Below are 13440 nucleotides of genomic sequence, written 5' to 3'. Positions count from 1 at the left end.
TTAAGACCCTACTCATAGCTGCCTGGAAGCCAGTCTTCTAGTAGCAGTTTTCAGATGAAGGTGTAGAACTCTCAGCTCCTGCACTATGCTTACCTGGATGCTACCATGTTCCTGCTTTTATAGTAATGAAGTGCTGAACCTGTAAGACAGCCCCATTTAAATGTTTGTTTTTATAAGACTTGCCTTAGTCATGGCATCTGTTCACAGCAGTAAAACCCTAAGACAGCTGCATTTCAAGCCAGTTAGGGTTTCTTGGCCTGAAAGCAGTGTGTTCATAGAGGGAGCACAAATTCCATCCCAGTAACCAAATGTAGTCCTTTTTAAATGAGGAGTACTTCAGTAGTCAAGAAGTCAAGCTGGTCCTGAAAGATATTAAGCTTCTCTGAGTTGGTGAGCCAGAAAGGATAACTGAAGCAAAGGAGGCTGCTTTCAGATGTTTCAGTTCTGGGTCCCCAAAACAATGTCCAAAGTGTCAAGAAGAGGGATGAGTTCAATGGTCTGTGGTCCATTAGTCCCCTTCGCAAAGGTCACCTGAACTGCTTTGAGGGGTTTCTGGCACTGATCTTTTCTGTAATAGCTTCATAGCTGACAAAAGGGGAGCAACAGTTAGAGTGCCTCAGAAGAGGGTGATGCAAGAAACCACTATAAAATGAAGAGTGGGCAAAGATGTAGAACACAAGGGAGGAAGTAATTTGTGCAGCTTTGTAGGGAACATTAAGAGACAAAGTTACAGGAGGAAAGCTTTCACATCAAGATTAACAGGACTCAATATAAGGTCAAATATAATTCATTATAAGGTTAAATATAAATTTAGCATAGGTTAAATGCAATTGCACAACTGGCTGGATCATGACCCAGAGTTCTGTGGAAGGATGTGGTAAGTATAACTAGCTCTTTGCTTATATCAGACTCCTGCATAAGGAACAAGCACCTGACAGCTGTATAAACAAAGTCAGTTATAGTCAGCATCCAATGAATGAATTTTAACAGATAGTGTTGAAATGGTTCTCCTTGAATGCACAAATGATGAGCTTTGTATATTTATATCGAATATTAACAATATTCACTATTATTTAATGAATAAAACAGTATCTTAAGTAAAACACAATTTTTGGTTAGAAACAATTAGATACAGTAAAAAATTAAAAATATGGACTATTATCTTAATGACTATACTTAGTATTTAGAAACATAACTTAATACATATTTTCATGAACATGAAATTTTTATACCCATGTATAGTAATTATTTTATATATAGTCAGGCTATGAAAAGAGATACTTTAATTATAAGTTGTATTCTACCCTCATAAATCCTTATTCTTTAATTTTAAATTAAAAAAAATAGTCCCAGAGACAGTGACTGCCTTGCTTTCTCTTCAACAGTCTCTTTTCTAGAACATCATGAGTTAATTATCCAAGCCAGTGACTACCATGTCAAGAATAAATGACTTAGTTTACAGTTTCTAAAATTTAACTCGATTAGCAGAAACCATGAAAAATTCTCCAGAACAACTTCATTCCTTATACTCAATCAATAGATGAAAGATAACATCAGTCAATCACATCAAATGTGCACTAAATAACTTGCATTTACCATAGACTGAGTTGATGGTAAATGGATGGCTGGAGCCAACTCTTCACCCTGTTGCTGGGCAGCACATGCTGACAGCAGTAAGCATTTTACTTAACACTGGTCCATTTAATAATAGATGTGTGGTTTGGAGGCATAATTTATAAAGCAAATACCCAGATTAAAAGAACTTTAACAAATATTGGCTTTTGGAATTTCTTAGAAACATCCACAAGCATCCTTGACAAAGCCTGCGTAGTCCTTGTAGACTTCAAGGTGAGACTGCAGGCACTGGTCCTGGAGCTCTCTCTCTCTCTCTCTCTCTCTCTCTCTCTCTCTCTCTCTCTCTCTCTCTCTCTCTCCTCTCTCTCTCTGTCTCTCTCTGTCTCTCTCTGTCTCTCTCTGTCTCTCTCTCTCTCTCTCTCTCTCTCTCTCACTCTCCGTCTCTCTCTGTCTCTCTCTGTCTCTCTCACTCTCTGTCTCTCTCTCTGTCTCTCTCTCTCACTCTCTGTCTCTCTCTCTCACTCTCTGTCTCTCTCTCTGTCTCTCTCTCTCACTCTCTGTCTCTCTCTCTCTCACTCTCTGTCTCTCTCTCTGTCTCTCTCTCTCTCTCACTCTCTCTCTCTCTCTCTCTCTCTCTCTCTGTCTCTCTCTCTCTCTCTCTCTCTCTCTCTCTCTCCCTCTCTCTCTCTGTCTCTCTCTGTCTCTCTCTGTCTCTCTCTGTCTCTCTCTCTCTCTCTCTCTCACTCTCCGTCTCTCTCTGTCTCTCTCTGTCTCTCTCACTCTCTGTCTCTCTCTCTGTCTCTCTCTCTCACTCTCTGTCTCTCTCTCTCACTCTCTGTCTCTCTCTCTGTCTCTCTCTCTCACTCTCTGTCTCTCTCTCTCTCACTCTCTGTCTCTCTCTCTGTCTCTCTCTCTCTCTCACTCTCTCTCTCTCTCTCTCTCTCTCTCTCTCTCTCTCTCTCTCTCTCTCTCTCTCTCTCTCTGGGTAGAGACTAATTATATTCCCAATGCACTACAGCTGAGCCTAGGATGGAAAGAATCTCCTTTATCTATGTTATCTCCTCATAAAGAACCTAAAGGCTTGAAATACCACTTAATAGAATAATTTTATGACTCTATAGATATGAAAGTGTCAAAGACGTTGCTGAGATATTCTGAATAATTTCCCAAAGCTGTGCATTTGATGGTACAGTATCTGCTATCCTCCTTAATGAGGGAGCGTGGGTGGTTACTAATAGGAATCCCAGAGTTAGTTTGATAAGAGGGAGGATTGAAAGGAAGGGTAAAGCTTTAGGTTAGGTTTACCATGCAGGGCTCATACCACTTGGGTAGTTCCTCAGTTCACAACATCCTTATTTGCCATTTTGGAAGCCAATGAAGGCAAAGCCATTTCTATTTGCCTCTCTGTTGTTTGAGATGTTTAGGATGTGGGGGTATATTCTAGATCCTTCACTGTTGAAGAAAATTTATTCCCCTGTCATATGAGACATGAGGAGTAAATCATTTTTACATAAGAATGTATTTACTGGTTTGTCATACATGGATGGAGCTGGTCAGGTCTACCTGGTCAGAGCCTGAACTGGACAAATCCATGCAGCTGGACACAGAAGCAGCAAAATTCTTGGAGGTCTTATTTTATCCTTCCTTGTCTTGTAATAGCTTGAATCTTATTCTGGTAGGATGGTGCTCCATCCAAGGGAACTTAAGCTGCATTCAAGAGAACTACTTGAGCCTGGGGTATTCTGTCATGTAAGTCTACTATAAATTTAATGAATTTTACTAAACTATTCAAGTTTGCAGAGCCAATTTTATATACATTATTTTGAATACTACTTTACAATTAACAAACTTTAAGTTTACTTTAAACTTGTTTTGATTTACCTCTATGCAACATATCTAGAAGACTATTAACAGGAGCCATAAATTTTGTGTCTCTGGCTAAATTTGTCTCTGTAAATGAATTACAATTGTGCTTAGCATGACTACAAACTAAGTTCTAATTGAAGTAAATAATTTTAGTTGTTTATAAGGTGACTACTAACTTGAATGTCTAAACTATATGTAACAGTTTACAACACATTGCTAACTTTTAAGATTAAGATTTTATACTTTTATCCCTGCTAAGTTTGAGTCTTAAAAATGGAATTAAAGATTTGGTTGAAGAACCTTTATCATCAAAATAAAAATAAAATGCCACAGAGAGACTAGGAACCTTATTTTTGTGATCCTTTAATAGTATATCTTTACAGAATATAACAATTTTTGTTTGACTCAGTTTATCAGAATAGCTAAAGCTTAACAAAGACAAAGAAAATAAGCATTTACCTTCAAGATAGTTTTGGTAGCCTGAATGAACCTTAGAAACTTGCAAATCCTATTTCTGAAATATATGTCGTTCCTTATTTAAAATGTTAAAAATCCTGTGTTGTTTATGGTAAGCAAAGACATAAGTGGTTTACCATGCACATACATCTTTAAGTCACTTTCTATTAACATGGGTAGACCATTGTAACTTTAGGAATTTATAAACCTTAATCATGAAACATATATTGTTTTTAAGTCCTATTTTTTCATAAACATTATTTATGGTTTTGTTTTCTTCTGTTATTTTCTAATTCTCAGGCTAAAAATAAAATGCCGTATAAAAACCACCCAAATCCAAAATACCTTGGAGGTCTGCTGTGTCTTCATAATGTAGGGAAAACAAAATAAAACATACTATCATGGAGGGAGTGTGCTTCCAAAAAAAAAAAAAAAAAAAAAAAAAGGCAATTCAGAGACACAGTAGAACTAAAAAGTTTTATGAAAAGTTTTATAAAAAGTTTTATGCTGCCTTACTGGGTTTATATCATGTATTCACGTTAATCAAGATGGTGGTAAAGACCATGGCATGCCCTTTCTTTAACTTTAGTTGGCTGTTAGGTACATAGTTTCCTCCATCCTTATGAAGTCATCAGCTAAGATGACAGCAAGCCACCTGGTTGTGTTTTACTCTAAGGGAAGCTCATCAGACATACCAGACCCCCTTTTAAATGCATATTTCTTAAAACATCTATTTTCCATGGCCAGGTACACCTGGGGCACAGTCAACAGAGATGAGGGGGGGCATTGTCACTGACCTTCATTGTTGGACCCACAGTTCTCTTTGCCTTCCCAAGGAGGCCCTCAGGGACTCAGGAACAGCAATCTGGGCTAGCAGTGGCCATTTGTCCAATGTATTCTGAGCCAGATTTAAACAGAGCTGAACTCTCAAATGGAGCTTTTTAGATCAGCCTGCAACTAGAGAAAGAGTGTAAATTTTAGAATGGAGAATTGGGAACCCAAGGCAAGGTCTAGGATCAAAGGTGTACCTTAATATACAACCACATAAGAATGCTCTCTAATTCTCAAATTGACTAAACACAGATGGAAAGTCAGGTGTGGCCCCATTCTCTAAAGTTACAGGGTTAAGAAGCTGTAGGGTCGGTGGAAAGTTCTCATGGTTTTGGGCTGAGGTAGGACCATGGAGAATTCTCGGAATTATACTCAGCCAAACTTTCTCGCAGCCAGTGAAAAGTCTCTAGTTCATTCCTCCAAACAAGTCTTTAAAAAAAAATACATTCTCTCATTCAGTACATCTCAACCACAGTTTGTCTTCTTCCTACTGTTTCTAGCTCCCAGCAATATCCACTCTCGCCAAGAGCTACTCTCCCTCTCCATTTTCCTTCAGAGAAAAAAAGAGGCCTACGAGAGACAACAACCAAACACAGCAAAGAGCCCTAAGAGAAGCAAAGAATCAGACACACCCACTCCTACTGTGTGACAGTAGACAACACCAGGAAAGGCATCTCTGAGTTAGACCCAGATGATTACCTTGTGGTCCATTTTGTGGTGTCCAGCCTAGGTAAGACTGTGATCAGGACTAGGAAGTAAATGTGAGAGAGAAAGGATAGAGACAGTGTGAAACAAAAAGATTGCCTACAAAAATGAGTAGACCTCCTGGTTTGCAGCCAGGGAATATGGCCACCATGGAGGTTTCTTCGAGTGTGGGCTTGAGCCTCTGGTTTTTCCATTCCCAGATTCCTGTACTTTTATGTTAGGTTATATAAAACAGCTGTAGAGAGACAAAACACAGAAAGAAGGAGAGATTTGCCCTGACCTTAGGCTGGTCTATGTATGGAAAAATGCTACCACGGGATGGAATGTGGCTCTTTATAGGGGTAGAAATGACTTCTGTAGTGTGCTGGAAAGCTGGGAAGTTTCAGCAGGAAATATCAGTGAGCACCTTTAAAACCACAATACAAGTCAGATTCTTTCATTACACAATGGGATAAGTAAACATTCCCATTCCAAAATGAAAGTGTAGCAAAGATAGGACCAGGGCAAGGCTGAAACCCACTGAGAAAACAGCAAACCCAGAAGAACTTCATTCAGTACCTCGGGGTTATGAGGTGTCATCTGTGTTCAATATAATTGAGTACCTCTAGTGCTTATGACACATGTGGCATCTCTTTGGGGATAGACCAAAAAACTTGGTGAGGAAGTTTATACTCTGCAAGAGAAGCTGGAAGTTGTGGTCTTCCAACATAGCACACACAGGAGGTCTACATAGAAAAAAAATCAATAGTTTTCTATGAATCGGCTGACCTCAGTGGTTTCCAGACATTCCAGTGTAACTTCCATGATAAAACCCCTCTTGCTGCAAAACCAGTAACAGATGACCTTGCCCAATTCTCTGTAGCTCCAGATGTAGACTGGCCCTTTCTACTGCAGCCTTGGTGGTCTCTAGTCCTTCTTGGCTGAATCTTGGAGAACACTGTCTTTTACATTGTAAGACTGTCTCTCTCAATGAAGAGTGTTGTAAATCAAGGCACTCTTTTCTCATCGCAGGGGAGAGCCGCCATTTCTCCTTAATGATGTTCATCTCCTATAACAATTCCAGACATCTACCATGCACGCCCTCAGCCTTAACCAAGCTCAGGCTGCTTGTTAAGGTGCACATTTCTGTCTACATATTTAACAACATTCATGTGCCTTTCCTTGCCAAACAGAGCAGTTTTTATGTTACTCTGACTTTTTGTGATCTTTCACATCTAGACTGCAACAAGGATAAATTGGAGGTTGAAGCAATTTAAGGGCTATAAATATGAATGACACAGAGCATTTTTCCTTCTATTCATTGTTATCTCATTCACTCTTATTCTTTGAGTCCTTAACATTGGCTCTCATGCTCTCCACTGGGCAGAAATAACAATCCTCACCCCCCCTTTGCTTGGCAGAAACCTGATTACAGTGATTTGCTAGCCACTTGAGGTTATTTTTTTTATGAAATCTTTGTAAGAACCATTCATAATGAGCTGTGTGATAAGGCAGAGAATTCAATTTTGTAGACAACATGGAAGTAAAATGGGTTAATTTAGGGTTGACTGACTTCTGCAATCGATGATATCATTGAGTGTCAAGTAGAACATTATGGCAATGAGTCAGCAGAATTGCAAGCACTGTTCCCTTTGTTAATTGCCTGGAAGAGTCTGTGCTTACACGTGTATAAAGATGTGAATCATGCAACATTTACACGCAGTCTCCTCACTGTGTCAGTGTTAATAATTCTGCCTGTGGAGCTTTATCCCGAGGAAGAAAAGACACAGTGTACATTGTAGATGCAAAGGAACACAGCAAATAAGCATAATTCTGCAATCTACCACAGAAAAGATTGCCCAGGCCCACGCGAAGGCAATAACCAATGCCATTACCACCTGAGCTCATAAACTCTAATCAAAGGTGAAATGTAATACACCTATGCTCTTTATGATATCAACTTATGCATATGCTTTTCTAATCTTTTACTTAAACATTTAAAAAGCTACCCCAGCGTAGTAATTATAGAACATTTCAGTCTATTGGTCAAAGCTCCAGAGTCTGGCTAACTGAAAACCTCACTGCACCAGCAGAGGAGGAGACAAAAGGCTACTCTGTAGCTACACAGTAAGACTGTTGACTTTGGTTCAGTTTCTAAGTGATTCTAAGGGAAATTTCTTACCAGGTTTTACTGACTGAATTGCTATTTCTGCTTAAGGGAAACACACAACTTTATAATATATAGTGCTGACAGGTATATAGCTAACCATCCTACAACTGCAGAAATGTCTGTCCAGGTGCTCGCTTAATATGGAGAAAACAATGTGACATTCTCCTAATAAGGAAAACATTGTTTTTATCAAAAGTTAAACATGTGAAACATGTTATTCAGGAACTAAGTATTAGTATGTGACTAATATTTTTAAATTATTTAAAAATAATAACACCGAGATGCTAGTCAACTGGCATAAAATCAGTCCCTTGTGATTCAGAAGAAATCAAATCTGGGTGCTTACTCTATGTTCATATAAGGAAGCGGAAGAAATCATGTACTCATATAGCTGGGTGTGGCAGTATATGATATAGTATCAGCATTTAGGGGGAGACAGAAGCAGGTTAGAAGTTCAAGGCCAACTGGTTTATAATAAGATTCTGTATAAAAAGGAGGAAGAAGAAGAAGAAGAAGAAGAAGAAGAAGAAGAAGAAGAAGAAGAAGAAGAAGAAGAAGAAGAAGAAGAAGAAGAAGAAGAAGGAAGGGAGAGAGACTTCACTTTTATGAAAACTATATAAATCAAAAGTTAAAATTATTCAATTTTTCTATAGCTCTTTAAAAATGTAAACTCCACATTAAAAACATTACTTTATTTATTTATTTATTTATTGTTAATTAGGGATTTATGTAAAAGTATTTTGTTATACTACAGGGTATAATATAGCACTTTATTAATTCCTTTAGGCATTTATATATGTTTACAGTATTCAATGTCATCACCCCCAACACTTCCTCCAAACTTCTTCCAGATCAATTTGCTTCTCACTCTCTTTCCTATTCCAGTTTGAGTTACTTTTCCTTTGCTTGGTTTGTTTTCTTTTTTTTTAACATAACCTAACAAGTGCAATTTGTGTTCATAGGCATGTGCCTATGCACTGAGGGTGGGTGGTTGATCTTCTAGAAGCCATACTCTTCCAGAAAGCTAAATCTCCTCTTCAGAAGCCATTAGCTGTCAAGAATTGGTCAGTGAGGGGTGAGAGCTCTTGAATGCCTTCCTACTCCATGCTAGAGTATTAGCTGGGTTGATCTTGTGTGAACAACCACAGTTGCTGTTGTGCAGTAGCCTTGTGTTCAGAAGGCACAGTTTCATTCCAGCCCCTCTGGCATACAGCTCCTCCAATATTTCCTTTCTCTCTCCCATGCTGGATTCTGAGTGTTGGGGAGGGGTGTGATGGACATGTACTGTTTGTGGCAGACTCTCCACTGACATGTTCTCTTTTTACTTTAACCAGCTGTGAGTTTTGGTCTTAACCACCATCAAAGAAAATTCCCTAATCATGTCTTAGAGATATACTACTCTACAGATACAGAGGTAAAAATAAATAGGGTGCAGTTTGATATTATGTCTACAATATTAGCAAAATATTGGTTGTAGGTTCGCTCCCGGGATTTACCTATAAACTTATTCCTGGATTCTTGGCCAGATTTATATTACCAGGCATACATTTCCTTATGTTGAATAGGCTTGAAATACAAGCAGAAAGCAGTTGGTTATTCCCACAATATTTGTACCAGTTTACCTTGAAGCATAGCTTGCAACACTTGTCGTTATTGTAGGAAGAGCTTCCTACTGCCTAAACACTGACAAGGCTAATTGTCCCCTACTCCTGTTGTCACAAGCTGCACTTGCTGCCAAGCTATGAGACATAAAACCATGCCGGGAAACACGGTGCGTAGAGTGGGTGGGGACGTGGGAAACTCAGTGGGTACACACCTGACACTTCGGCAACTCCACACTCCCTGCCAGACTCCTGGCCTGGAACATGTGCCATGCTCCTCACGTAAAAGAATGGTGTCCCAAGGAACTGTAGCCCCAAAATAGTTCTCCACGCTAATGAGGTACCTATCATCCCTGAGGGCTTCCCTTCCCAAATATTACTCCCAGCAAAAGGTATTTAATCATGGGTCAAACCCTGAGAAAGGGATTATGCATTCATTTTCTGTAAAAAAAACAGCTAACAAGTGATATGGTTAAACACGGACTGTTTCATCAAGGCCTGCTGTGAGGAACCTTTGTGAAGACCTTTTCCTACAGACCTGCAGCCTAAGTCTCCCATCTGCACTTCCAGCCTGCCTCTGCCAAGCTAAGGGCAATCACTACATGGACAAGCAGGAGCTCCCCTACCCCCAGCACAGGGCTAGAAGTTGTCTCCAGCTCTTGGTTCTTTTGAAACTCCCAGTGTCCAAGAGTCCGAGGATTCCACAGCACTGGTCTTATTGCAGGGGACCCCAGCTGGGAAGGGTGCTGGGCTGTAAGGAAGCACCAAGATATTGTTCTAGGAAAGTGCAGTCAAACTCCCCACATTCTGCCTCCATAGCAGGGGAGACACAGATCCACACCAAGCCTTTCTCACCCTTAAAACATGAGTATATCCCTTAAAACAAGAGAATAAATAATCCTATCTTTTTAAAAGTTGCTTCTGTTAGGTGTTTGCTCACAGTAAATTAAGAGTAATTTTAGGCATGACAACTTTCATGAAGATTATCTATATGTGTTGAGTCCCTAATACAGCTTGGCTCCTGGCAAGCTATCTATAATGTGCACTTTTACATATACTTCCTCATACATGAAAATGGAGTGAAATGTAATTCAAGATGTTAACTTTATCTCTTACATGTGGATATCCCGTAATTTTATGTTTTTGAGTATATAGTTTATTTTCTGAAGTTTCAAATATTTATTCAGTTTAGGCAACCGAAGATTAGCAGTCTTGCACTGCTAGTGAAGACCAGTGAAGCCTTACAAGGTGTACCAATGCAAGACTAGTTAAGTGCAGAGGAGCTCAGCAGAGCCCAGTAATGAAGTGTTGCAATGCACAAGTGTCCCCTCACTGTTTATTGGGTTCTATATAGACTCCTTCCAAACATCATACACCCTCTCAAGCATCTGCTTCAGCAAAATATCCTCTCCTAAACTTCCAGAAAACTATGACATGGCACAGTTGAGTCTCCAAAGACATTGTAAGTTTGTACTTCAGAAAAGCAGAAGTGAAATTCAGCATGTTTGGAGGCCTCTTCATCTTTCTATAAATGATATAGTGTTTAATCAGTGACATACATTGACCCTGGAGGGAATGGCTGTCTGAACTCAAATTCTAGAAGGTTGTAGACCACCAAGTTATACTGAATATAATATCTGCTATGCAATAGCATCTTCTACTATACATATTCCTGTGACATGTTTATTCTCACCTGTCTTTAGCCCTTTTCAAAATGTAATGCCTGATTAATACTTTGTCTAAAGCACTAGATTTTGATAATCTTTTGCCCTTATCAACAATCAGGATAAGTTGTTTTCATTTGGTTCATGCTGAAATGTACAGAATTATACTGTTTCCAAGTTACAAAAAATTATCTCATAAATCTCTCTATCTTTACTTCCAGGACCATTAATTTAAATAGTAAGGTCCCCTCGTAGAGATTTGTGTATGAAATTTTTGGGTAGACCATCAAAGCTGAAGGCCCTCATATGGATATACTTCCTATAGGAGATTGTGGATACTACTCCAGACACAGAGTTTGGTTAAAAATAAATAGAAACTGGAATTCAGTCTTATTTGCCAGGACTCTTGATACATTTCTTTCTATGGCTCATATGCACTTGTACTTGTGAGTTGCTTAGCACTCAACTGTTTAGGCAGCTGTTTGAGCAGCTGTCAGTACCTTCAGTGGCATAGTCAACAAATTTATTTTTCCCATTTAAATTCAAAGGCAACTGACAGGTTTTTTTAAATTAAGTTTCCTAGTGATATCAGAAGCCACAATTTTAAAAAATAATTTTATATTAAAATCTGCTTCTTTGATTTTTGTCTATTTTTTAAAATTTTTCATTGATATGCTATGTCAATGCATTATGATAAAACACCTCTTATGATCTAGAGGCTGGAACTTCTGGAACACACGTGGTTAATAATACAGCTTGAGATCACATAAGACTTCAGATTGTTGTCCTACTATATAATCAGCCTGCTTGTTTAACCTGCCTTCAAATGTTCACTGTAATGACTGATCTCATTTTGTTTGGATTTACCATAAGCAACTTTTATAATGTAAGCTAATGAATAGCAGTAATCACATGAGTGATTTTATGCAGGACTTATATTTATGTGCTTGATATATTTCACCTAATGGAATATCCTCCAGGTCCTGCCACCACCTGTATAGGGGAGTTTATATTGGCTCAATACAATGGCTAATATGAATAATGGTAACGTTGAAAACTTAGAGGCACAATGTCTCTTCAAGAAACTGACTTCAATTTCTTTAGGTTCACACCCAGATGTATGCCTGATGATTTTTGTTTGTTTTGAATTTTTTGTTTGCTTTGCTTTAGTATTTTTTCTCCCAATCTTTTTCTGGAAATTTCCATGCAACTTTTAATGTAACTTTCATTCCATTTTTTATTGCATAAGAGTTTTCCTAATTTCATAAATATTTGTATGTCAGATGTTTAGTTGCTGCCATTTCACTTGAAAGCATGTACAGATTTTTAAAAGCATTTTAGCATAAAAGTATATGAATATATTTTTGTCAGTACTTGATTTTTTTAAAGGTTTGATAGTATGCATTGAAATCTTACTATTTGCAATGATCATAAAGTACATGTAAAACAAAAAGTAACATGGATATAGTCAAAGTTTTCTTGGTGTGTAAAGATTAAACTAATGAATTTTAACTACCAAACATTGCAACAAGGCTATCTTCTTAGCACTTGAATTATTCATGATTTAAGGTCTAGGTGTCCCCCACTCTGAGAGGATGCTATACACTTATTGTTTGTTTGTTTGTTTGTTTGTTTGTTTGTTGGCCTTTCCTTTCCTTTTTTTTTTTTTTTTTTTTGATTTTCACATGGTCTGTGAGTTGTTTCTTGGATATTCAGAGCTTTTAATTATCAGTGACTGCATATTATGTCTGTTCTTTTGTGACTGGGTTACCTCACTCAGGATTTATTTTTTTGTGCTCCTATCTATCTATTGTGGGTATTAAAGCCTGTGCTGTGGAGGTCCTGTTCTCAAAGCACTGTGCCAATGAGTCCAATGTGTTTTCCACTGTCTCCTTTATAATCACAGGTACAGGTCTTATAGTCAGGTTCTTGATCCATTTGTAGATCAGTTTTGTGCAAGGAGAGAGATCAGACTCTAGTTTTTTTTCTAACTGCAGCCATCTATTTTGGTCAGGATGATTTGCTGAAAATACTGCTTTTTTGTTTTGTTTTGTTTTGCTCTTTGTTTTTTGTTTTTGTTTTTTTCTATATGGATTGCTGGGATTTCTTGATTTTTTTATTCTTTGTCAGAGACCTTTGGAAAAGTTCAAAGCAGATGTGTCTACTATATCATGAGGACAGAGAGGAGAGGTGCAGACAGGCAAAGGAACAGAAAGAAAAGCAGACACACCACTGTGAACTCAGCCTGGAAGTTAGGGTATTGGGGTGGGGACTGGCAGGTTAGGAGAGCTCAGTGGCTTTGGTATCACCATAGGGCATATCATTGGGGGGATGATGACTTTACCATGGGCTTTGGTACATGTTCATAGGGAAATGGCTCTTTTTGTAGACAGAAAAGCATTTCACAGCTTCCACGGAGTGATGAGAGTGAACGTTGATCAATTCTCCTGCAAGCCATCATCACGTGTGCTGCCTTGTGGAGTTTGGTACCTAATAAACACATGCTGTTTACAAACAATAATTTGATTCTTCTTCCTTGTTTATTTCCTTCTCTCTGTCCTTCCTTGGTTACATCTGCCATCTCTCCCTCCTT

Source organism: Micromys minutus (assembly GCF_963924665.1).
Source record: "Micromys minutus genome assembly, chromosome: 4".
Lineage (NCBI taxonomy): Eukaryota > Metazoa > Chordata > Mammalia > Rodentia > Muridae > Micromys > Micromys minutus.
Note: the sequence above shows the minus strand (reverse complement) of the source record.